Genomic DNA, 27,278 nt, shown 5'->3' with positions numbered 1-27,278 from the left:
TTCCGATGGAGCTCAAACTTTGGCAATCTTAATTTTTAACAAAACAAAACATTTTAGGAGGGTGCCGCATAAAAAATCCGACATCGATTTTTTAAAACCACTCTAATATAAACCCATTTATAAATGGTGGTGGCTTATTGAAAAGAATAGAAATACCAAACACAAAAGCTACAACAGACACATAGGTACATAAAAAATTCAAAGAAATACCGAACAGACTTTAATAGAAGAAAAACGGAACGGAATAATTTAAAAGAGTCACACTTTTAACAAGAAAAAATATATAGAAACATCATTGAACGCTACTCCTTAGTTGTGAAATAAAACACATTTTTTCAAAGTTAAATTCATCAGCGGGAAATCGGCATATGCAATCAAATGATTATATAATGTAATAAATAGGTACATCCATATTTCAAATGTACATATGTATGTATGTATATGAAAAATGTATTGATGTAACTACCAATATTAAATGCGATTTCTTCCTTGTCCAATAAAATATTTCCATTAATCGTTTTGATCAGAACTGCTCTTCTTTGAGAGCTGCTCAGCGATCCCACTGTGTTGTCTTTGCATTTGCTTTTCTCCTTCATGTACAGTTTGCGTAAACAAAAACAATCAAAAAACATCATTTGGTTACATTTACACATGCATTCTTATTGTTTCTATTCCTATGGGCGGCGCTGTTTTTGATTCAATTATAAAATGTATTGGGCATTTAATTTACTAAAAAACACAATTTCTTTAAGAAAACACAAACACTGATTTATTCACTTACTTTACCGGCTTTACTCAACGATTGTATTTAGAAAACTACTTTTCCTTGCTACGTTAGTTAACAACAAAAAAAGCACGAAACACACGTGTTTGGTCGCATACACATCACCAGAGCAAAAACAAACTTTTTTACTCTGCCGTCTTCGCTTGTGCGTCTTCTATTACATCATAAACACAGCTCTTTATTATAAAACAGCATTCCCCAGCCACGAGAGCCCTGTTGTTACTCTCTTTGACAAAAATCCTCTCTCCACCCATAACAAATATGTTCTAACATAAAAAATATGTTGGTACTCAAACAAATAAAATTGAGATATGTATGCTACAATATGTAGCAAACATATATTTGTTGGGATACAAACACATTTCTAATATTATATAATAATTTCTAACATTATATATTTTATATTTTTTTCTGCGTGTACATATAATTTTTATCATTATCTGGTTGCGCCCTCTAATTATAACAAAAAATCAAAAAAATGGCGAAATCAAAATTTCAAAATGTCAGCATCGAGTTGTACTCTGTCTTTCGTTACGAACGGTCGCAAACAATCGCAACAATCAAGAGTAATTTTAAAACTTCTTTCACCAACATACTTGTGTTTACATTTCATTAAGATAATTGATAACGCGTAAAATCTGTCAAAAAGAAAAAAGACGAACAAACTGCAAATGGGCCGAGGGCCTCCGAAAAGCGGGGCTCACCCCAAGAGCAGGTCAAGTGCGTTGAAACACCCCAAACCATTTTATCTGATATAGCATTTTATCTGATCCACATGAAATGGATACCACCCAAGAAACTAATATCATAGAGGAAGAAAAAACTCCAAAACCTCCACCAATTGTAGCTGACAGTAGCATCCCACTAAGAGAGGTTCAACATCTGCTGGGCGATGATTGTACCTATAAACGCATCTCGGTGGGTACAAAAATTTTCCCCCTAACACTCGAAAAATATGAGTTTTGTAAAAAAGCTCTTAAAGAAAACAATATCGAATTTCATTCGTATAATTCGAAAGATAATCGTCTTTTTACGGTATTCCTTCAGGGTCTGCCAAAAATCAATACCGAGGAAATAACTAATGAGCTGGTTAGTTATAATTTATCACCTACTTCAGTAACTGAAGTAAACACAAAGTACAGCACCATTCACGACGCTGTATACAAAGTACAGTTTCTTCGTAAAAAACTTCTCTCCATCGTACTTACAAGGTATAAAAACAATAAACAAGCTCTGGATCACCTGGAGAAAACAGAAACCGAAAACCAACAACAAACCCACCCAATGTTGGAACTGTATGATATACGGACACGGTGGGGAACATTGTAACAGACGACCAGCGTGCATGATATGCGCCAAATCGCATCACACGAGTGACTGTCCGTTTAACACATACATGGGCTTTCTCGCACGCCAGCGTTGCTGTAGTTTGTTTCTCTTTTTTGTTGTAACAACATAAATAAACATTTACGGGTATTTTTGCAAATTTGTTTTTAATATAATAGTTTTTTGGACTTGTTAAGATACCGTCTGTGTTTAAAAAATATTAAAAAAGCAAACAGATTTTAACAAAAACCCCGTTCTAATTTTCCCTTAAATTCTATTTAAGAGAAATTTTGCCCATCTATGGTTTAACAGCACAGACAAAAGACCTGCGGTATTTACATGCTACAATTGCAAGAAGTTCGGTAGAGAGAGAACCGATCATTCAGCCAACGACATCAACTGTCCCATTCGCGCTCATTACCTTGAGGTACGTGAGAAAGCTACATCAAAACAAAACAGAAAATCACCTGTTAAACGAAACCACACAATTGCTAAATCTCTGGAGAGAGAACAGTTTCCAGCAAACAATTTCGCTCCAGTTCAACATCAATTCAGAGAAACTTCGCGCTCCTATAGCGATCAAACGAGAAATACAAATCAAAATGATCTCTTCACAATTGATGAGCTCTTCGGTATTTTTACCTCCGCTCTTAACGAGTTGAGCAAATGCACATCTAAAGTGCAACAGATACATGTTGTTATGACGATGGTTAAGCATGCTTATTATCTTAAATAACTTAATGCACCTTAAAATTCTTCATTGGAATTCAAATGGAATTTCAAATTACTCCCTTCAAAAACAATTGGAAGTATTACTAGAGAAAAACAACATACTTATTGCTTCTCTAAATGAAACATTTCTTAATGCTAATCACAACCCGTATTTCAACAATTATGTACTCCACAGAAATGACAGAACTATGTCAAGAGGTGGCGGCGTCGCGCTCTTGGTCCATAGATCTCTAACGCACTCATTGCTTCCGCTTACAAAAACTTCGAATATCGAAAACTTATCCCTTGAAGTCACGATAAATCAAAAGGTTATAATCATAACATCCGCATACTGTCCCAGATATTCAAGAAACTTTAAAAATGATATAATTGCACTAACACCTACTGACAAAGAATTTATTTTACTAGGCGATTTAAATGCTAAGCATCAAAATTGGAATTGTCATACAAATAATACAGCCGGTATTATATTAAATGACCTTCAACAAACCCGAAATTTCTTTATATACAACCCAAATAATCCTACCTTGTTTCCGCACCAGAATAATCGTATTGCTTCAACGGTCGATTTAGTTCTAAGCAACTCAACGCTCTACATGCGAACAGAAACATTAGGATACGAAATTCCTTCCGACCATCGCCCAGTCTTATGTACGGTAGAATATTCCACAATTGGTACTAATGATCTGAGGAAAAATGTATACAAATATTGTAACTGGGAGCGGTACAAATATCATATCAGCCGTCGCATTATAATAACTAGGTCGTATTCGTCAAAATCGGCCATAGATAAGGAAATTGATAACCTTGTAAAATTGATTTTGTCAGCCAGAGACACTGCCACACCAAAAATACGACACTCAAATTCTTCAAACCTTCCTAGAGATATACTCCAATACATACGCGAGCGTAATAAATTCAAGAGGAAGCAACAAAGAGCAGTAGATGGTCGAACTGTTGCCTTTTATGACCAATGTACGAAATTTCTTAATAAGATTATAGATAGAAGAATATTTTCTGAAAGAAATAGTAAATGGTCCAATCTCTTAGAAAAAATGAAACCAGGTGACAAAAGATTTTGGAAATTAAGCAGAAGTTTAAGAGGAAAGAGAAAAAATCAGTTAACTTACTTAGAAGTTGGTACAAATAAACTAATTTCTGACGCTGAAAAAGCAGAATGTTTAGCTTCGACTTTCTCTCAATCACACTACCTTACGATGAACAATACCCATCCCTCTGAAAGCAGCATTAACCGGAGCGTGGAACAGTTTAAATCACTGCCACCTTTCACAGAAAATATCGAATTCATAACAGAAACTGAAATATCAAGTATACTATGCAACCTCAACTGCTCCAAATCACCAGGATTGGATGAAATTCCCAATCTTCTACTGAAACATCTTCCTGAAAACGGAATAAAACTTCTTGTGGCCATTTTTAATAGCTGCATTCGTTTGAATTATTTTCCCTCAGCCTTTAAGAAAGCCAAAGTCGTAGCAGTTCTCAAACCCAATAAACCAGCAACAAATCCCACCAGCTATAGACCAATTAGTCTTTTAAGTAACATTGGGAAGATTTTTGAAAGGTGTATTCAATCGAGATTAAATGATTACGTTTCCAACAATAATCTACTGGCTAAAGAACAATTTGGATTTAAAAAGGGCCATAGTACGGTCCATCAAATAAAGAGAATCCAAAACATGGTTATAACCAATAAAAGACTCAGAAAATCTACTGGTGTGATTTTATTAGACATTGAAAAGGCCTTCGATACAGTATGGCACAATGGAATCATTTATAAACTTATCAATATGAATATCCCCAAATACCTATGTAAAATTATTACTGATTTTCTGTACTAAAGATCATTTTCTGTGTATATAAACAAATCATTTTCTACAACTAAAGCTATCCCAGCTGGTCTTCCACAAGGCTCAATTTTATCTCCCATTCTCTATAATCTGTATACTGCCGACTTTAAAGCGAACAGAACTTTTGATGTAGCATATTATGCAGATGATACTGCTTTGATAAGTACAAGCAAATTAACTAGCGCTCTGCTAAAGAAAATGGAGTCAAGCTTAACAATGTGTAACAATTACTTTTCCAAATGGAAAATACGAATAAATCATCAAAAGACACAGGCCATCATATTTCCTTTTAATAACTCACCTAAGCGCTTACCACGAAGACAACTACAGTTAAATGGAAATTCCATCAATGTACAGAAGAAAATAAAATATCTTGGAGTCACATTAGACCATAAATTAATATTTCGCGATCACATCGAGGATACCTGTGCAAAAGCAATGAGATGTTTCCGAGCCCTCTGGCCTTTACTAAACAGACGTTCTAACCTTAGTTTCAAAAACAAGAACCTAATTTACAAATGTGTAATAAGACCAATAATGTCATATGCCTGCCCAATATGGCACAATGCAGCCAAAAGCCACATAAAGAAAATGCAAATAATTCAGAACAAATGTTTGAAAATGATTAATAACAAGCCTTGGAGATATTCTACCGCACGATTACATAGCGAAGCTGGATATGAGACTTTTGCAGATTTTTTAAGCATACAAAGTACAAATTTTTTCACAAATGTTCAAAACTCTCCTTATGAAATAATGAGAGAATGCTTAGAATTACTTTAAATACATAATCCCATTAAAATCATCAAACAGAAATGAAGTGATATGTAATAGATTATATAAAAATAGTCTCTTACATTCTCTTACATTTTCCAATATGTTTGAATTATTTTCTCAATACTCAATTAAGGTTTTTTCCCCATTTTTACCTACAAAACAGTATATATTAACGTTGTTAAAAATTCAAAATATTTTAAGTCCTTGTAGATCTAAGCATAATTTGTTGTAATTCTTAAAGATAAAACTCATAAAATGTCTGTATATATGTATATATAAAACGATACTTTTGGATTGAATAAATTAAATTAAAAAAAGTGTACATACATATATATCGAAAAATCATACATTAGAACCATGTTGCCCAAGGAGTACTTTTTAGTTCTTTCTTCGATCACAGGTCTGAATGTGACGTGGTTTCATCAGCAATCAAGAAAGAACACAAAAAAATTGTTTACTTCAACACATTTTCACGCATTTTTTGTGTTACCACCAGCACAGCTTGCACGTAAATTATTTTTTATGGTTCATATTATGAGATCGTGGCTAAAATGCTTCAATCAACAGTAATATATTCATATTGTATAACATATATTTACAGTTCGCTATTTATTAAATGTTAAACCCTTACCTCAACGATTGTAAAACTTTTTTGAATATTACCATAAATGTACCCCCTTTAGCTTAAAGGATAAGGGTATAAAAACGTGCAAATGAACCCAACCTACGTTTATGGTGACCATGGGGGTCTTATTTTTAACGAATGTTTTCTCCCAAAAACATTTATTTTCATTTGTTTCCGTATAACAATTTCATACCCAGAAGATAAAAATAAACCGAATATTATTCTGCTAAAAATTCCCTGAATATTTAATTTTACACAGACTTCTTATAAAAGTTAAATAAAAAGTTAAAACCATTTCGACACCAGCAATAGCTGCTGAATTCTTTCAGTTAAAAACTTTTTGTGAAATAAAATATTTTTAAAAGTTCAGCGAATATAGCCTTTGGTGTTTCTTCTTTACGAGTAATGATTGTTTTGTACACATTGCATTCTTTGAATTTCTAGCTGATAAAACGAGTTTTAACAATTGTATGCTTCAAAAGTATTCGTACCGTTTCAATTCTGTAGAAAAACGCCGCAACCTTTGTTTGAAAGTTTACAAAGAATTTTTTACGCCAAATCATTGGTTTGAAGATGCAGACACTATGTATTTAAAATAAAATAGAAAAGAAGATGAATAACACACAATACTCGATATGTGTTTCTTAAATTAAGCCATCCAGCGATTAAATATCTGCAAAATTATGTGTATAAGGCATTATATTGTCGGAAATTTAGCTGTTTCACTGTAGTATTATATTATCGGAAATTTAGCGAATTATGAATAAGTTTTTTCTTTAACATATTTTCGGAAATTTAGCTGTGAATATTAATTTTGTAACAGATGAGTCACAGACAATCTATCTCCTTGCAAATGTTGTCTATAAAATTACATAGAACTATTTTTATATCACCGTCCGGACAAGAGTTATAATCTGTTGTAGGAGCTCGTTAAATATATATTTGACCTGTTATGTGTCGTGGACTGATGTTTAAGAATTAAACTTCTTATGGCCATTGTCGCCAGATGGTATCTGAAACAAGATATTTTAACATCCATAACTAACAGCCTAGCACATGTATTGCTTCACGGTAGCCAAAGTAGAAGATTATTGGCACCTTTCTCGCTCCATCACACTTCTTGTAAGGTGATAATATGGGTCTTGTACTTTTCAAGTGAAATTGCCAGTTTCTAAAGCTAAATTTTTCGGGAACTTCTCGAGTGTTGGAGTTTGCTATCAGCATCAGAAACCTACTCCATTTGGTGTTTCACCAACACACAAATCATTAAATAGTTCGTTTATTACATAACTTTTTGCTTAAGCAACACCTCACCTTTTCTTTAACCACGATTATCTTTGAAATCTTCCGCCCTTTGTTTTTGTTTTAATTAAATGTCAAGAATTGGGTTAAACATTTGTTTGCATAAGATAATTGTTTGAAAAACATTTGGCTGGTTCTAACACCAAAATGTGTAAACAAACACCAACAAACTGATATTACACAATCCAAAGATAATTATAACAACAATAAATATAACTTATTTTACAAGCTGCGAGGTTTAATTATAATTCGCAGTTCTTAGGCTGTTGCCAAACAATCTAAACACAATTAACGTTGTTAAGCCACAAAAGTTTGTCTCATATTTCTCTCAATTGTTTGGAAAGTCACACGTTTTTGATTTTTCGTTAACAGGTGCACTGATACCATTTTAACGCCCTGGGAAAATGCTTCGCTTTCATACTTGACAAAGATGTTGTCTTGGCAAAAGCGAAAAATTTGTCTAACAACGTGAGTGGAGAAACACGCAAATGATATTTAATAGAACCACAACACATTTACACAAGGATTAATTAAATAATCTTAATTTTTACCCTCGTCGCCTCTCTATTCTGAATGCAGTGCAAATGAACAAGTAAGCAAAGACACATAGTGGTGGTTGTGTGGGTTCCTATCGTCGGCTTCCCCTTTTCACTCGCATCATTAGGTAACTAAGCTCGTTTCTAACGAAAAATTAATTAAAAAAATGAAAAATTTTTGTTGGCTTTTAAATTTCAAATTACAGAAAGTTCGTCCAAAAATAAACCTAAGGTACGGAAAATCGGGAGGTTTGTTTTGGGGCTGTACCAAAACATGGACCTACGTTCGGTTAAACATTTTAAGTAAAATCCTCAAAGTACCGAAAATCGGGAAGTATCGTTATATTGGGGCTATGTTGAAAATTGTTGATGCAGATGTGTAGTGACCACTACAATCTTCAAATGTCAGTTAGTTCGGTTAACAATTTTAGCTAAAATTGCCAATTACTGAAAATTGGGAGGTACCGTTATATGGGAGCTATATCCGAACATGGACCTATGTTGACAATTTTTAATGGAGAGGTGTTGTGACCACTAAGAACTTAAAATGTCAAATTACTGCTAGTTCGGTTTAATATTGTAGTTAAAATCATCAAATTACTGAAAATCGGAAGGTACTTTTATATGGGACCTTTATCAATATATCGACCTTTCTTGACAATTTTTGGTGGAGAGTTGTGGTGACCACTAAGAATTTCAAATGTTCAAATTACAGATAATTCGGTTAAAACTTGTAGCTAAAATTCTCAAAATACTGAAAATCCTATATATGGGGATTTCGGTATCCCCGAGGTACCGTTATATGGGGCTATACCAAAACATGTACCTATGTTCATAATTTTTTCGAATATAAGTTTTTTGGTCACTAAGAACCCTAAATATCAAATTATAGCTAATTCGGTGTAGAAATGCGACTTAAATCGTCAACATACATGAAATCTGGGGGTAACGTTATATGGGGGCTATTCCAAAACATTGATCTATGTCCACAACTTTTGTTATATAAGTTTATTGACACTTAAGAACCCTAAATGTCTAATTATAGCTAAATCGGTCTGAAAATGTTGCTAAAAACGGCAAATTACCGTAAATCGTGGGGTATCGTTATATGGGGGCTATACCAAAACGTGGACCTATGTCCACAACTTTTGTTATATAAGTTTATTGACACTTAAGAACCCTAAATGTCGAATTATAGCTAAATCGGTCTGAAAATGTAGCTAAAAACTTCAAAGTACCGTAAATCGGGGGGTACCGTTATATGGGGGCTATACCAAAACGTGGACCTATGTCCACAAGTTTTGTTATATAAGTTTTTTGACACTAAAGAACCCTAAATTTCAAATTATAGCTAAATCGGTCTGAAAATATAGCTAAAAGCGTCAAAATACCGTAAATCGGGGGTACCGTTATATGGGGGCTATACCAAAACGTGGACCGATATAGCCCATCATCGAGCTTGACCTGCCTGCAAACAAAAGACGCATTTTCCCAAAATTTCAGTGTCCTATCTACATTTTTGTGGATGCTAGAGTGATTACCACAGACGGACGGAGGGACGGACGTGCACAGATCGACTCAGAATTTTACCCTGATCAAGAATATATATACTTTATAGGGTCGCAAATGAGTATTTCAATGCGTTACAAACGGAAAAACAAACTTAATATACCCTCCATACTATGGTGGAGGGTATAAAAATAGACCCCCAGTGGAGTATTTTGAAACGATAGTATTGCAATGACTTCATTTTTACTAAATGCATTGATATTATCCTCTGCTATCATAATAAAACCCAAAAAGTGAGCCAAATCCAATAAAACCCATTAAATATGGAAATTAAGAACCTACTGAAGAAGCTGGAATACCGAATATTTGGGTACTATATTCTTTACCATACAAAATAGTATGCGAAATTGGGTTCACGGACATAATAATGATTGGGAAGACATACCCACTGACATCATCAGGAAATATTTAATAGTCATAAGTCTGAAAGTCAGTAAAATCGATCCCGTTTTGCGGTATTTTGAAGGTTGTGGCCTCAATATTCCTCCGAAATGGCTGAAATTTGGTATTTGGTCTTCATTTGCGGTATAGAACTTTCCATATGAAATTTGTCGGTATAGGTCCACACCTTCATAAAGCCCCCAATATAACTATACCTGCCGATTTTCGATATTTTGAAGGTTGTGGAAATATTTGGTATTTAGTCTTCATTTGGTGTATTAAAGATTCCATATGAAAATTTTCGGTATATGGTCATGCCTTCATATAACCCCCGTAGAACTGCATCTACAGATTTTCGGTATTTTGAAGGATGGGGACTCAATAGTCCTCCGAAATGACTGATATTTGGTATTTGGTCTTCATTTGGGGGTATAAAACTTCCCCCCAGAAATGTGTCGGTACAGGTTCACGACTTAATATAACCCCCATAGAACAGTGCCTCGCGATTTTTGGTATTTTTAAGGTTATGGCGACAATAATCCATCGAAATGGCTAAAATTTGGTATGTGGTCTTCGTTGGGGGTGCAGAACTTTCCACCTGAAATTTGTAGGTATATTTCCCCCCATAGAACTGTATCTCCCGATTTTCGGTATTTTATAGGTCATTATTTCACCGAAATAGGTGAAATTTGGTATTTAGTGTCCGTTGGTAGTATACAACTTTCCCCCAGAAATTTGTCCGTAGAGGATCACGCCTTCATATAGCGTCCGTTGAACGGTACCTCCCGAATTTCGGTATTTGAAAAATCTGCCACATTGTTTTACCGAAATTGCTCGAATTTTTATATAATCTTCTTCATTAACGAAAGGAAACTAATTGTTCAGTTTTACTTCAATACGACTCGTGGTGGAGGGCATAACAAGTTCGGCCGGGCCAAACTTAACGCCGTTCTTACTTGTTTTTACATTAAATGCCACATTTTTTATTACTTTAAAGCTACGATGCACTATAGGTAATTTGGCCTGTTTTTGAGGCAAAAATTAATAGCGGTGGACTTATGGACTTTTTAAACATTTTTCATGCTCATATGCAAAAGTAAGCTAAAACAAAGAATTACACAGTGGAATTAGGATATAGCGAAAATCAGTTATAAGAAACTATGTTTATAACGAACAAAGTTTTGTGTATAACAAAGATTTTTCTTAGTATTTTTACACATGCTTGTTTGTGTTAGATATTTTCTTCACCATATCAAAAATTAAAACAAAAAATTCTACAAGGAGGGGACCTTCAAAAAAGTCATATAACTCAAAAAACGCAACAAATTATTATGGTGAAAAATTGGATGTTTTACAGACTATTGCGATATCTCCGTTGTTTGACCACCTATGCCAACCTACTTTCTATCATTTTGAAGTCAGGATTTGCTTTTGGAAATATTAACTACTATTTCGATATCTCCGTGGTCTAATCACCTTCGAAAAAGGTAACATTTTCTAAATTTCTTGGAAATAAAACATTGACTTTTTCTCCAAATTAACTTTGTGCCCATTCCGACCCATGAATATTACCGACCATCAGAATAGTCAATAGACTTTTTCCCATCCGGAATTCCATTAACATCTTAAATTTGATGACGATCAGATCAAAATTGCGATCTGTAGCGTGATGACAAGATGTATATGGACAGACGGACGGACTGAGCTCTCGTCAAGCCATTCATTTTGCTATATATAAGAATAGGTCTACCAACATTATTTCGATGGTCTAAACCCAACTTATAATACCCTCCCCCCATAGTTGTGTAAAAATCCACAAAGTGTGAATATTCTTCTTCTTATTTGTTTGTCCTCTACATAACATTTGTCCTATAACCAGAACTAGGAAAAGATTTCCTTTCCTCTCTATTTCTTGATTTCTTATATAATCTCTAATCTCGCCTCGAAGCCTTGGCCTGCCAGTTCTGCCTGTACCGCCACAAGGCTCGTATTTATACACATATGTATATGGTGGGTTCCGCAACGCAATCGTTGTATCTCGATGCGCTTTACTATACTGATGTCGTTGTATAGCCGATACAGGCTGTGGTTCATACGACGTAGATATTGACTTTCAACTCATATTGGTCCGTGGATCTTTCGAAGTATTTTGCTCTCAAACACACCAATTAATGCCACTTATCTGCTTGCGCAAGCATCCATTAGCACGGGTAGTATCAGTGATTCCTAAAGTGATATTTTTGTTTGAGGAGATGTGGCTTTGTTTTTAAACTGCTTAAGCCAAAGTAGAATCTGTCGGTCAATATTATTCTTCTTATTGCACAACTGATTAGTTTATTGTATTTATGACGGTGCCGAGGTAGAAAAAGTCTAAACTACATCATAATTATACGACCAACTGTGAAGGTTGGTCCGAATTCTATGGTCGCATTCCGCATTGATGCCATCAGCTTGGTCTGGACGCCGTTTATTGCCTGATTTTCCTCCAATTTTCTTAAAGGTGCCAGTTACTTATTTTACTGATCGATCCATGATGTCAATATCGGCAGTACAAGCGAGTAACATGTGGTTATTATTCTTTTCGCTATTGCATCTCGTATAACCTCTTCCAGCAGGTTGTTGAAGAAATCACAAGAAAGGCTGTCTGCTTGTCTGAAATCTCTTTTGGTGCTGAACTGTTTGGTGACTGAGGATAGGGTATCAGTTAAGGGCTCCAGTTGCCTTACCAAAATCAAACATGGCTTGGAATACCTTACACCGTAAAGGACTATCGAAGGATGTTTTATAATCGACAAAATCTCTTGGGTCTTTTCTAGGATTTGCCGCAGGGTAAATATCATGCGTTACGCGTTGGTACTGATTGTAGGGTAGCCCTATATTCAACATTTTTTTTCATTGGCAGCACGACACCTCCTGGTCATACCTTGGGTTCCTTCGAGGAGGTTCCAAGTATGGATTTTGCAGCTGTTTGCACTAAGTGGCCATTACTCTGCCACTGTGCGATAACATTATCGGGACATTGAGTGCAATGTGCTGTGGCTATCCGTTGAGATTGCAGCTTACCGATGTCCAACCTACGTATTTGTCCGTTCGTACTTTATTTGCTAAGTTTAATCGGCTACATACCTTTGCTGCAACAAGGTTATGGTCTGAGCCAAAATTTGATTCTCGGAACAATCGTACGCCCAACACTCTCATCACAGCCGTTCTACTCGACAGCTACAAAGCAAGTGAGTGATTTTGACATTCTCTTTCTACAAGAGACAGTCCTTTCGAAATACATAAACCCAAATTTACAGGAAAAGTGTACGTTTACGTGTTATTTCGTATGGCTTGTCGGTCGAATAGATTTTCGTTTCGAAGGTGATTACATGAACGGAAAATGATTTTTTTCGTCTTCCGAAGCGCAAGAAACCTTTCGGTCGACATACATGAACAGGCTGTCAATAAATGTCTTCCATCTATCACAACGTGATCAATTTAATTTCTTGTTTTTTTTCGGTCTTTTGATAGCTAGGTGTGTACATAAATGTCGAGATGCTTAAATCTTTTACTGCTAACTACCATTTTTTTGCGCCGCGAAGTCTATCTGCCTCATTCCATTGTCAGATGTTTCACTGTAGAGACTGCATTTCCCGACTGTCCGGCTAAAGATATTCTCGTTTTCAATTTTGGCATTAAAATCGCCTAGAATAATTTTAATGTCATGGGCTGGGAACGATCATATGTTTCTTCTAAGCGCTCGTGGAATATGTATTTGGTTTCTTCTGATGTTGCAAAATTAAGCTTTTATCCGAATTGCGGCAAATCTTTCATTGTGCCTTATCGAAATAATGGGTTTAGACCCCAAGTGTATTTGGACATAATCTGTTTCAGACAATTTGGAGTCAATTGAGCAATGACCGCCCGTCTTTCTCTCTGGCTGGGGTGCACGATAACTCTCGAACGAAGCAACTGATCGGGTCCAAAATTTGGCATTCGTAATATTTTGTCTAAACTTAGTTCAGGGTCGAAGATGGGCCATATCGGTCCACTCCTTCCGGTACCTCCCCTCACAAAAATTCAAAAATGTTCGCTAAAATTGTGCGCACGATATCTCTCGAAGAAAGTAATAGAACTGGTCAGAGGTTTACATCAGCTAATATTCCTTTGTGGCGTAGATCGGGTTCGCTTTTTTGGGGGAAAGTCCACACTTCCTGAGATAATTGCATATGTATAAGCTCGAAGAAACCTTAACGGCACAACTATAACGGCAAATCCGCAGGATAACCCTCGAATTGAGTTTCTGATTCGTCCAACTTTTTAAATATTATTATTCCATCTAGTCAGATATCAGGTCGGAGTATGGACTATATCGGTACCGTTCGTCCTTCGGGTACCTTTCACACATCGTATTATTTCATCTAGTCAGGTAGTAGGTTGGGATATGGACTATATTGATACCTTCCGTCCTTCGGGTATCTTTCAAATTTGGAAAAGTGCAGTTTAACAGCTCATCTCGGATCCTTTGGAATTTTCTCAAAAAGTTCTTTTTGTGGGCCATGTTTTGACGGAGCATTTTTTCCAATGCGGGGCAAAATCATACTTTTCTTACAGTCTCGAACATCCGAATATCGTCTGTACCGGACAGCCCTTTCGGGTACCTCCCACACAATGTTTATAAACAGCGCAGTTTAAGGAGTAGTCTGGGATAGTTTTTAAACGCAAGATGCACCAAACACAATATTGGACAGACATTTCTATCAAATTTGGAGCATGTGACTCAGTTTGGTTTCACCAAATTGAATTGTATAGATTTTCAAATAGTCGGCCCGTCCAACTTTGATCCTTTTCTTACTGGTTCTAGGTTGGGTAGACGAGATAGTAGCCAATATAGTTGAGACAAACATCATGGGATAATTTGAACATTAATTAAAATAGGCTTTTCTTTCAGAAGATGCAATAATAATATTTTCCTCTGTCAGGTTTTACACAAACCAATACAGATATTTTCATTTTTTATATGTATGTATGTATGTATATAAACAGATGTGAAATTGTTAATCATCGTCTTCGATGATGATTGTTCTTTCGAGCAGCCGGTTGTGCTCATCACGTGTCATTCATGGTCAGTGCCTTTTTTACGATTCCCTTATGTTTCATTTCACGAGAATTGTTTATTATTAGCACGTGTTTTCTTGTTTACCATGAAAATAAACACATTTTTGTTGTGTAAATAAATTATAAATGCTTATTTTTAACCAGTTGCCATTGCTAATGACATTATGTTGCTGAGATTTATAATGAATCAATATGGCAAGTATAGCATTTCAGCATTCTGCATAATTAATGATAGGGAAACAAAATATTTCCGTCAAGTAAATTGATATACATACATATACTCGTACATATATGTACTACACTTGTATACATTGTTAGTGTTACCTCACGGTGTGTCTCTGAAGTTATTGCGGATTCAATGTTCATAGATGAGAAAATAAAAAAAATCGCAGGAGAGCTTTTAAAAAAATTGCGGTCAAAGTTAAGATTTGTAGGGTTTTTTAGTTTTTCACGATTTTGCTTGGAAACCGTAAGTCCTATCGGTATAAGGTGGCGATGCAATCAGTGCATTGAACTTTTATATCTTGAAAATGGTAAAATGGAGAATTTTCACAGCTTCAACATTTTATCTAATCAGATTTCGATAGGACTTGCGGTTTCCAAACAAAATCGTAAATACCTAAAAAAACCCTAAAAATGTGAAACGCTCCAACGATTTTTTTTCTCATCTGTGAACATTGTAGTTTCAGAATCCGCAAATACATTCCAGGGGTAAGCTCACTTCATTGGTTCAAGCGCACCGTGACCTACATATTTCCATTTATCGAAGTAATTTATCCAGTCATTCTATATTGTATTTCCAAGTAAACCTCTTCAGTATTCAGAACACGAAGAGATTCATAATTTACATGACAGAATGATAGAAAAACAAATGTAATGTTTGACATGCATTTGATTTTTCCTCTCATGAATTCTTATTAAAACTTTACAGACTTTTATTGTTTTCATTCAAGAAGTAACAATGAACAATTTTTCGTTTAATTTATGAGTATTGTTTGTCTGATTTTTGTTTGCTAAAATCACAGTTTTATCTACGACTTCTTTTGCTAAACAAATACCAATTGTGGATTGTGTTGACATACTCTAGGAATATAGAAGCATATTTATAATGTACATGTGTATGTTTGTACATGTGTCTACCTATGTGAGGGCAATTCTTTTTCTTTCATTTGTATGCATCACAATGTTCTCCACCTGTTACTGTTGTCTGCATTTTTTCGTAAAGAAAGGTGTAAACAAAATTTTGAGCATTGTTTACACAATTGTCTCAAGAGTTTTACACTTTTACATACGAGAGGCTATATGGTGATGCTATTATAAGTGGATATGGATACTAGAGTATACTCAATTATTAATTATTTCAGGCGATATTGCTTTCCGAGCTATTTTTCCGGCTTCAAATAAATCTTCTTTGGTTTTGCAATTTTTTTCGGTTGATTTTTTGAGTTAACGATCTCCACCAAGTTCCATTCGGGAGCTTAGACAAAGGGATTGGGCTGGCCAACGGGGAACTTCTGTTGAATTGTTTTGGAATCAGCCTACACCCACTTTTGATACATGTTTTGGCTCGTTATCTTCCTGGAATGTCCATTTAAGTGACATCTCTTCTTCAGCATACATCACGCCTTTTCATACGTTACGATACTTGAAACCATCCATAATTCCAATAATTTTTTTAATTGTTCCACTAGAAAAAATCCCAGACCGTTATGTTCCGCCTCCATAGTTTACAGTGCCTTTGCAATATTGAGGTTTTAACCGTTGCCCATTTGGACCACGCCTTATGCCATCTGAATATTTTAAATTAAATTTAGATTTATTAGAAAACGGCACAGTCCTACATTTTTGAATACTACAGTTCAGATGGGTCTTGGCGAAATCCAGTCTGACTTTTTCATTTATTGTCGATATGAATGGTCGTCGACTGAATAAACCGGCGTCTATCGCTCTTCTGTGAATCGTTCCTTTTCTAATTTTTAAATCTAAGCGATTTTGTATTTGACCAGAAGCATAATTTTTGGATGGATATCAACAATATCGGGATAATGTTTTGGTATATCCTCCCGGTTTTCAGTATTTTGAGGATTTATGCCACACTTTCCTACTAAATTTGCTGCAATTTGGTACTTATGGTTCCTAGTGGTCACAAAATGTTTGCAACAAAAATTGTGGACCTGGGTCCACGTTTGGGTATGGCCCCCACATAACGGTACCTTCCGATTTTCAGTATTTTTTCATGATTTAAGCTACATTTTTCGAAAATTAATTATTTCGCCTGCAATAATTAATAATTTAGTATCCTCTATGCCTATAAGATGTGATTGTGTCATCCAGAATAGAGGATACGCAACGAAGTATTGATTTCAGCAGTTTTTGTTGTACCTTAAATTGGGGGTGCTTTAGTTTGTCCGCATGTTTTACCGACCTAAAATGTTTTATTTTAATTTTTTTTATTTATTAAATTCAGAACTCCATATTTTTTGCTTGCAATAATAAAGATATACATATATAAATAAAAGAAACATAAAAAAATAAATTTATAACTTTGTTTACTTAAGAAAATTATAGTTTTAAAAAAACGTACTAAAGGGGTGCTTCAGTTTTGGCCGTCACTGTACATTTTGATTGAGAATTATTTTGATAATGCTGGGGAAGCTAAAGGGAATTAGAAAATTATGTTTTTATACCCTCAGCCTTTAGGCTAGAAAGGGTATATGAAGAAAAGACAAAATTTTTTAGTTTTCCATAAAAAAAAATTAAAATTTTGTTTTTTTAAGCTACATGAACGATTTTTGGTACATAGATTGGGAAAAAAATGCCATTCTTAAATCTGTTCGTAATACTAATTTTGGTTGTTGCGCGCAAAAGTTATGGCGGTTTCAATTCTGATAAAAAGAAAAAAATCATTAAAAGACTCTAATCATTATATTGAGAAACTTTCTTAATTAGGGGCTCCCTACATACTATATGTTTACTGAGGTCCCATAACTTTAGTGAAAAAGTTGTGCATTTTCGCGGAAATTAGGAAAGAATTCCAAACAATTGGTAGTTTGCAACTTGTTTTAATAAAATTCAAACTGCTTATGCCTCTGAAAAATATATAAAAAAATATGTACGTAATCTATACATCGCGAAGATTCAAATGAAACCAAAACTATACAAATCCGTTTAGTGGTTTTCATATTATAGCGAAAACAAAAAAATATATTGAGGAAATTTATAAAATTTTTGTAAGAGAAAATATTTATTAAAATTAATTTTGTGAGTTAGTTGAACAAAATGTAAGAAAAATAGGTCGGAGCTTTTCTTCTATTTAAGTTAAATTTCACGCAATAAATCACATTTTTTATTCTAATCACTTCTCGAAAACACGCTAACATCTAGCAGAAGATATGGATATCTTTCAAATAAATGTTGGGTTCCTTTAAATGGGGTATAATCTTGAAATAAAATTGTATCAGGTAATGTTCATTTTGAAATGCGTGTAAATCGCGAAATCCTCAAAATCACTTGATGCGCATGCGGTTTACCAATACAGCGAATTCTTCTCTTTTAATTTGTACACATTTGCCAGGATTTACTTTGGCCGCTAAGATGTAGCATCGTCTGCAGTTTAGTTTGCAACAAACTGTATAACGCTTATATTTTGCACAAAGTGCATACACTTTTTATGCGCATACGCGGTCGTAACTACCACGTAAATTAAATTTTTTTGCTAAATTTTTGAGCTTTGTACAAAAACATCTAAAATAATCCAGCAATAGTCATAGTTACTGGTAAACTACAATAGTTCGCGTATTATAATAGTGCAAACCTTGGCTTCATGGAAACTAAAAAATTTTGACTTTTCCTCATATACACATTCATACGGGCAAAATGTGCCTCATCGAAATAATGGTTTAAGACCCCAAGTATGTTTGGACGAAATGTGTTTCAGACAATTTGGAGTTGATTTAGCAATGTCCGTCCGTCCGTCTGCCTGTCTGGCTGGCTGGTGCGCACGATAACTCTCGAACAGATGAACCGATTCGGTTCAAATTTTGGCTTTCGTAATATTTTGTCCAAACTTAGTTTAAGCTTGAAGATGAGCTATTTCGGTCCACTCCTTCCGGTACCTCCCCCACAAAAGTTCCAAAATGTTCGGAAAATTTGTGGGCATGATAACTCTTGAAGAGAGTAACCGATTTGGTCCATACTTTGCACATAGTGAAATTTCTACCAGACTTAGATGAGGTTTCAATATGGACGTAATCGGCCCACCCCTTCGGGTACCTCCCACACAAAATATCCGATAAGTTCAGTTTAGGAACTGCTCTCGAATCGCTTTGATTTTTGTTACAACAACTTGTATTCACTTCCCCCCATACGACGGTACAAGTTTCATCAGGGGCAAGTCCATACTTCCTGAGAAAATGGCCGGAAGGGTGCAATAAGCCCCTATGACATCTTGTGTAGTGGCTGGAGCGCAAGATAACTCTCGAACGGATGTGTCGATTCGGTCCAAAATTTGCTTTCGTAATATTTTATCAACACATAGTTTAAATTCGAAGATGGGCTCTATCGGTCCACTCCTTCAGGTACCCCCCCCCCCACAAAACTTCAAAAATGTTCGAAATTTTGCGCACGATGTAATCTATACTTTGCACAGCCTAACATATCTACCAGATATAGATCAGGTTCGAATATGGACTATATTTGTCTACTCCTTCTGGTACCTCTCACACAAAATTTCGGATATGTTCTCTTTCTTCAGTTTTTTTCAGGGGCAAGTCGATATTTCTTGGGAAAACAGCCCGAAAGGTGTAAAAAACCCCTATGTCACCATATGTGGCGGTCGGAGAGCACGATAACTCTCGAACTGTTCAACCGATTTGGTCCAACATTTGGTCTTCGTAGTATTATAAAACAAGTAAGAAAGTATCAGTAAGCTGTGTTAGGGGCTTTCTTACCGCCTGTTCATGTATGTCGCACGGAAACCTGTACGAAAGGAAAGCAGTCACTCGCTTCCGTCTAAAAATGCGTTCATGTATTTCGCAAACCATCGTGCGACTGCTGTTACGTATCCTATGCGAAATACTACTAATTTGAATGTACATTTGTACAACTATGTTCCATAAATGAGAGCCAAATGAGAAATGAAAACAAAATCCACATATACATACAAATATTGGAATATGTGTGATTTGTTTTGTTTGAAAAATAAAATGTGTCGGTATTTTGAATTATTTTATTTAATTGATTTCTTCAAAATAATGAATGAAAGCGCCATTGAAACGTATCTGTAAAATTTTTATTTTGTTTCAAGAATGTGTTGCATAAATTTGTTTTAAGATTTTCGGTGTTATTCGCGAGTTTACGTTCTACTCGGCAGCTACAAAGCAAGTGAGTGATTTTGACATTCTCTTTCTATAAGAGACAGTCCTTTCGAAATACATAAACCCAAATTTAATGGAAAAGTGTACGTTTACGTGTTATTTCGTAGGGCTTGTCGGTCGCATAGATTTTCGTTTCGAAGGTGTTTACATGAACAGAAAATGATTTTTTTCCACTTCCGAAGCGCAAGAAACCTTTCGGTCGACATACATGAACAGGCTGTTAATCTTTGGGCTAATTTCTCAGGAAGTATGGACTTGCCCCTTAGGGGACAAAACATGTTGCCAAAAATTAAAAAAAACACGATCCCAGACGAATTGCACTTTTTTAATCGATATTTAGAAATAGTTCGACGCTGTCAGAAATAGTAATAGGTGCAACGCTTGGACTTCGGTTTCTTCCCAGCAAAATGTTCGATGCCAAAGATGTCATTCAATCATAGGTGCAAGTGATCTGGCATGTCATCTTTTTAGCATCTTCATCGATTAATTTTATATGAGCGTGGACCTCAAAAGATGTTATTCATTTTTGGATCCAAAGCATGTCATTTCCACTAATGCTTTGGCATGTCATTTTCACCAACCCTTTGCAATGACATTATTATTACGACGAGATGCCATGAAATCACGTCATCGCATGGAACCCCTTCCTTCAAATTTTGCTGTGTTCCTTTGAGGGTTATCTTACGTGCTATCCAAGTTGGTTGGTACCGGTAGGCTTTATCGGAGAAGTATTTAGCTGCAAGTAGAGCTTTTTAGAAAAAAATTCAAAACGATCCGAGATGAGCTGTTAAATTGCTCATCTCGGTTGCCTATATTTACTTATGACATATCTAAATCAAATCAAACAAGTAAAAAAGTATCAGTCGGCTTTGCCGACAGAGATATACCCTCAGCCTGTGCAAATTCAAACACTTTTTTCACAAAAAACTTATGTATTAAGGGGGTTTCAAAATTTTGAACCGACAAAAATATTGATTAGGATTATTGTTAAAAATTTTTGCGGAAAAGGTACTTAAAGGAATGGACCGACATAGACCATGGGGGTGCCATAGGGGGTTTTTATACCCTTCGGGCTGTTTCTCAAGAAGTATGGACTTGCTTAAACTAAATTTAAATTAAAATTGGAACTTAAACTAAATTTGGAAACAATATTACGAAGGCCAAATTTTGGCCGGAATCGGCATATCCGTTCGAGAATTATCTTGCGCTTCCACCCATAAACATGGTGTCATAGGGTTTGTTTATCAACTTTCAGGCTATTTTTTCAGGAAGTATGGACTTACCCCTGAGGAAACTTGTACTTTCGTATAGGGGACAGTGAATGCAAGATGTTACAACAAAAACCAAGGCGATTCGCCACCAGGTCCTAAACTGAACTTTTCCGAAATTTTGTGAGGGAGGTGTCTGAAGGAGTGGACCGATTGAGTCCATATTGGAACCTCATCTAAGTTTGGTAGAAATTACACGATGTGCAAAGTATGGAGCAAATCGGTTATTCCCTACAAGAGTTATCGTGCGCACAAGTTTAGCGACAATTTTCGAACATTTGTGGGGGAGGTACATGAAGGAGTGGACCTATATGGCCCATCTTCGAACTTAGATCGAATCTGGACAAAATATTTCGATACCCAAAATTTGAACCGAATCGATTGATCCGTTCGAGAGTTATCGTGCGCACCAGCCGGCCAGACAGACAGACAGACGGACAGACAGACAGACGGACGGACATTGCTAGATTTACTCAAAATTGTCTGAAACGGATATCGTACAAACATACTTGGGGTCTAAAACCATTATTTCGATGAGGCACATTTTTGGTCGTATCAAAGTGTAAATACCCTCTTTAGCCTAAAGGCTGAGGGTATAATTATTAAAAAATAAATTGGTTGCTGGGATGTTTCATACTTCAAATTAAACATTTTTGGCAATTGTAATACTATATCTGATAAAAAATATAATAAAAATGAAAGATAATTGATATTATTTGCAACTGCAATTGATTTGTTTAGTTTGATGTTCAAAAATGTTATTCACATTCTTGATTTAGTATTTGTCTTTTTTATTCGCTTCACTTCAAAATTCAATGGTCGTTAGTACTTTTTGTTTTTAAAGTTTAAAGGTCATGTAAATTTTACATTTATCGAGGGTTAAAGTTCTCTGATATCACAATCGACACAGAGCATATTTTCCAATTTTCTAAAGGGATTTTTAATACATTATTTGTGAAACAGTTACAATATGTAATATATTATAATATATTTGTATAAACAATTTAAATTTGAACTTTCTATATAAGTACTTTACATTGTATATGAATCTATTATACATATATTCCCTACCATATTTAGTTTAAGTGCTCATTATAAAACTCATTTATTGTTTGTGATTGAAACTTAATTGCATTCCACATATGACGACTATCCTTCCGTCTGTCTATCTGTCGAATGAGCTGTTCTATGCATTGATGGTCTCTAACAAGTGGTTTGCTGCTGCAATAACACACCAATTGTCACAAATTCTGATTGCCAAATATGTTTGTCAGCCCGTTTGCATGAATGTCGTGATCATTATCATTGTTTTAGAAAGCCAAGTTGATGAAAATAAGGCAATAATCATAACCATTAAAATTTTACTATTATTTGAATGAAAATAACAAAATTATGAAAATATTCATAGATTTTGATAGAAATGGAAATATGCTTTTACCGTAATCGGTGGTATGGTGGTACATGCTCAATATTGTGGCGATTATTTTAATGGCATTTAGATTGAAAAAATGATCCACATCACATAATGAGGAACAAACATTGTATTTGTGGTTGCGAACATAAACTTGTTGTGTTATTCTGGTTGTTTGTTGCTATTCAGTGAAGGAATGGTAGTGATAAATGTATATTGGATTTTTGAAGAATAAATCGATATACAAACTTATTTTGAAGATACATACGTATATGTATTTATTTCTTATTTGACATTTTGTTGATTTTTTTGTTTTGATTTTATTGTTATTTACTGGTCACGTGTCCTGTTCTTTGTTGACAATATCACGAACAAAATGTGTGGTTATACAAGAAATCGTTGGGACCATGATGATGATTTTATTACTTTGCTGTCTGAGTCCCCTGCATATGGTCCTAAAATGTATTGAATATGTTTATGGCATTGACCCCCTTTGAACTTGGCACGGATTTTTTTATTACCCAGAATACGTTAAATTTAAAAATCAAAAAAAAAAAAAACTTTGTGTTGAGTTTTGTAAACACGAAAAATTAACTTCAAATCAGGGCACATTTTAGCAAAATCCTATTTTTTTGTGCCAATGCTAAAATGTTAAAATATTTTTCTCAAAAGTTTCCAAAAATTTGGTACAAAGTGATAGAAAACAAGCTAGTTAAGAGAGAAACATGCAAATTTCGTTGGTTGTACTGTAATATTTGAAGTAACGGTACCTTTAACATGACATTTTTTCGTTTGTGTAGACCATATCACGAGTTATTGGTATTTTTAAAGGTTATGTTGCTATCCGTTAGTACGAAACCTAAACTACCAAAATGTGCTTAGAAGCAAATTTCTGAAAAACAACCGGATTTGCTTTGGAGCAGTTTTTACGCCAATATTTTTAATTAGTTTATTTCAGCTTTAGTCCATATTTTGTTGTATTCAAGTATATATATATAGTTTCAGTTGTCACCAAACAACTTCATCAGTTCCCTTTTCCGCCGACTCTGTATCGATAAACAGGTCAATAAGCCCATCCAGCAAATTAAACAAAATGAGAAATTTGCTATATGGCCCTAAAACTGATTACCCTACAATTTGAGTCGAACTAAAGAATTTTATATCCACCACTGTTTTTATGTCGTCTTTGCTTTGCAAAGAATGCGAACATAGGAGTGTTGCTTCAATAAGCGGGGGTAAAACAACGAGAAAGTTGTTGTTTTTGCATTACGCATTGATCAACAAGGCCGTGCTGATGCCTATTATTGTTGTTGGCGTTTTTTATTGTTGGACTGCAGAATTTTACATCTATTGACCTGTTTATCGATACAGAGTCGGCGGAAAAGGGAACTGATGAAGTTGTTTGGTGACAACTGAAACTATTGTATTTCCTACCCTCCGCCCGCAACTAATCAATTTCATATCCACTGTAAAACATTTTGTTGTTATTCAAATCATTTATATATATATACATCTATATAATATAAATAATATAGATATTATTAAATATTGTATATAGATAAATCTATATATATATATATATATATATATATATATATATATATATATATATATATATGCAAAAATTAATTATCTATATATACATATAATTTTAAAAACCCTTAAATTACATTCTTAAAAATTTTTAAAAATTGTACTAATTTTAATTCACTATAAAAAAATAAATATATAATTTTTTTTCAAAATTTCACAAAAAAATTACTATAAAGAAGAAAAAAAAAAGAGTCAAGTTTCATTGAATGAATTGCCTGATAAAAGGGTTACCTTGATAGGGTAAATTATGTAATTAATATTACATTCATTAATTATATTTAATAGAATTAAACTATTTCTAAAAGTATCAAAAACTTTTGTGCATCGTACACCAAAATATAAAAAGATAAGCTAATTAAGCTACTGGGCTCATACCCCATTTATAAAGGTTCTAATCCTTTTCTTTTTAATTTTTAATAATTCATCAAAAATTATATTTTTAGCTATTTTAATAATAGGAACTTTAATTGCTATTTCAGCTAACTCTTGAATAGGAGCCTGAATAGGGTTAGAAATTAATTTATTAGCTTTTATCCCCCTAATAAGAGGTAATAAATTAATATCTACAGAAGCATCTTTAAAGTACTTTTTAACGCAAGCATTAGCTTCTTCTGTATTTTTGTTTGCAGTAATCCTATTTTTATTAAATATAAATAGAGACTCGAATTATTTAATAGAAATAATTATTTTCTCTGCTCTTTTATTAAAAAGTGGATCTGCTCCTTTTCATTTTTGATTTCCTAATGTAATAGAAGGATTATCATGAATTAATGCATTAATTTTAATAACTTGACAAAAGATTGCTCCTTTAATATTAATTTCTTATGTAATTTTTAAGCCATTAATTATTATTAGAATTATCTTATCAAGCTTAATTGGTGCATTAGGAGGATTAAATCAAACTTCTTTACGTAAATTAATAGCTTATTCATCAATTAATCATTTAGGATGAATATTGGCAGCAATATATAACAGAAATATCTGATTAGTATATTTCTTATTTTATACATTTTTAACATTCTCAATAGTATTTATGTTTAATATATTCAAAATTTCTTATATTAATCAATTATTTACACTATTTTTCCATGAAAAAAGAATTAAATTTTTTTTATTCTTTAACCTTCTTTCATTAGGAGGATTACCACCATTTTTAGGATTTTTACCTAAAATATTTGTAATTCAATCCCTTACTATGAATAATCAATTATTTCTATTGACTTTTATAGTAATAATAACGTTAATTACTTTATATTTTTATATACGATTATGTTATAGAGCTTTCATATTGAATTATTACGAAAATAACTGAATAACATTTTCATTTTATAAAAGTTCTAATATAAAGTTATTATTGATCTTTTCTTATATTTCGACCTTTGGGCTATTTTTAACTTCTTCCTTATATTTCTTGTTTTAAGGTTTTAAGTTAAATAAACTAATAGCCTTCAAAGCTATCAATATAAGAATAATCTTTTAAGCCTTAGTAAATTTATTACTCCTTTAGAATTGCAGTCTAATGTCATTATTGACTATAAAGCTAATTGATTAAAGAGAATGATTCTCATAAATAAATTTACAATCTATTGCCTAAACTTCAGCCATTTAATCGCAACAAAGGTTATTTTCTACTAATCACAAAGATATTGGTACCTTATATTTTATCTTTGGAGCATGATCTGGTATAATTGGAACTTCATTAAGAATTTTAATTCGAGCTGAATTAGGACACCCTGGTGCACTAATTGGTGATGACCAAATTTATAATGTTATTGTAACAGCTCATGCTTTTATTATAATTTTCTTTATAGTTATACCTATTATAATTGGAGGATTTGGAAATTGATTAGTTCCTTTAATACTAGGAGCTCCTGATATAGCATTCCCTCGAATGAATAATATAAGTTTCTGACTTTTACCTCCTGCTTTAACCTTATTATTAGTTAGAAGCATAGTAGAAAAGGGAGCTGGGACAGGATGAACTGTATACCCACCTTTATCTTCAATTATTGCTCATGGAGGAGCTTCTGTTGATTTAGCTATTTTTTCATTACATTTAGTTGGAATTTCTTCAATTTTAGGAGCAGTAAATTTTATTACAACCGTAACTAATATGCGGGCTACTGGAATTACATTTGATCGAATACCTTTATTCGTTTGATCAGTTGTAATTACTGCTCTATTACTTTTACTTTCTCTTCCAGTTTTAGCCGGAGCTATCACAATATTATTAACGGATCGGAATTTAAATACTTCATTCTTTGACCCTGCGGGAGGAGGAGACCCAATTCTTTACCAACATTTATTTTGATTTTTCGGACACCCAGAAGTTTATATTTTAATTTTACCAGGATTTGGAATAATTTCTCATATTATTAGTCAAGAATCTGGAAAGAAGGAAACATTTGGGTCTCTAGGAATAATTTATGCTATACTAGCAATTGGTCTTTTAGGATTCATTGTTTGAGCTCATCATATATTTACAGTTGGAATAGATGTTGATACTCGAGCTTATTTTACTTCAGCAACAATAATTATTGCTGTTCCTACTGGAATTAAAATTTTTAGTTGACTTGCTACATTATATGGTACTCAATTAACTTATTCTCCAGCTATTTTATGAGCCTT

The 27,278-nt window shown here is 34.0% G+C and overlaps 1 pseudogene; it reads left to right on the top strand.

Moving 5' to 3' along the window:
- Positions 1-1,564: 1,564 nt before the first annotated feature.
- Positions 1,565-27,016, top strand: LOC141393615 (NADH-ubiquinone oxidoreductase chain 2-like; annotated as a pseudogene).
- The last annotated feature ends 262 nt before the right edge of the window (positions 27,017-27,278 follow it).

This window comes from Musca autumnalis, unplaced genomic scaffold (assembly GCF_047663935.1).
Source record: "Musca autumnalis isolate F117 unplaced genomic scaffold, ASM4766393v1 scaffold_1, whole genome shotgun sequence".
NCBI classification, from domain to species: domain Eukaryota; kingdom Metazoa; phylum Arthropoda; class Insecta; order Diptera; family Muscidae; genus Musca; species Musca autumnalis.
Note: the sequence above shows the minus strand (reverse complement) of the source record. Positions and strands in the feature narration are given on the sequence as shown.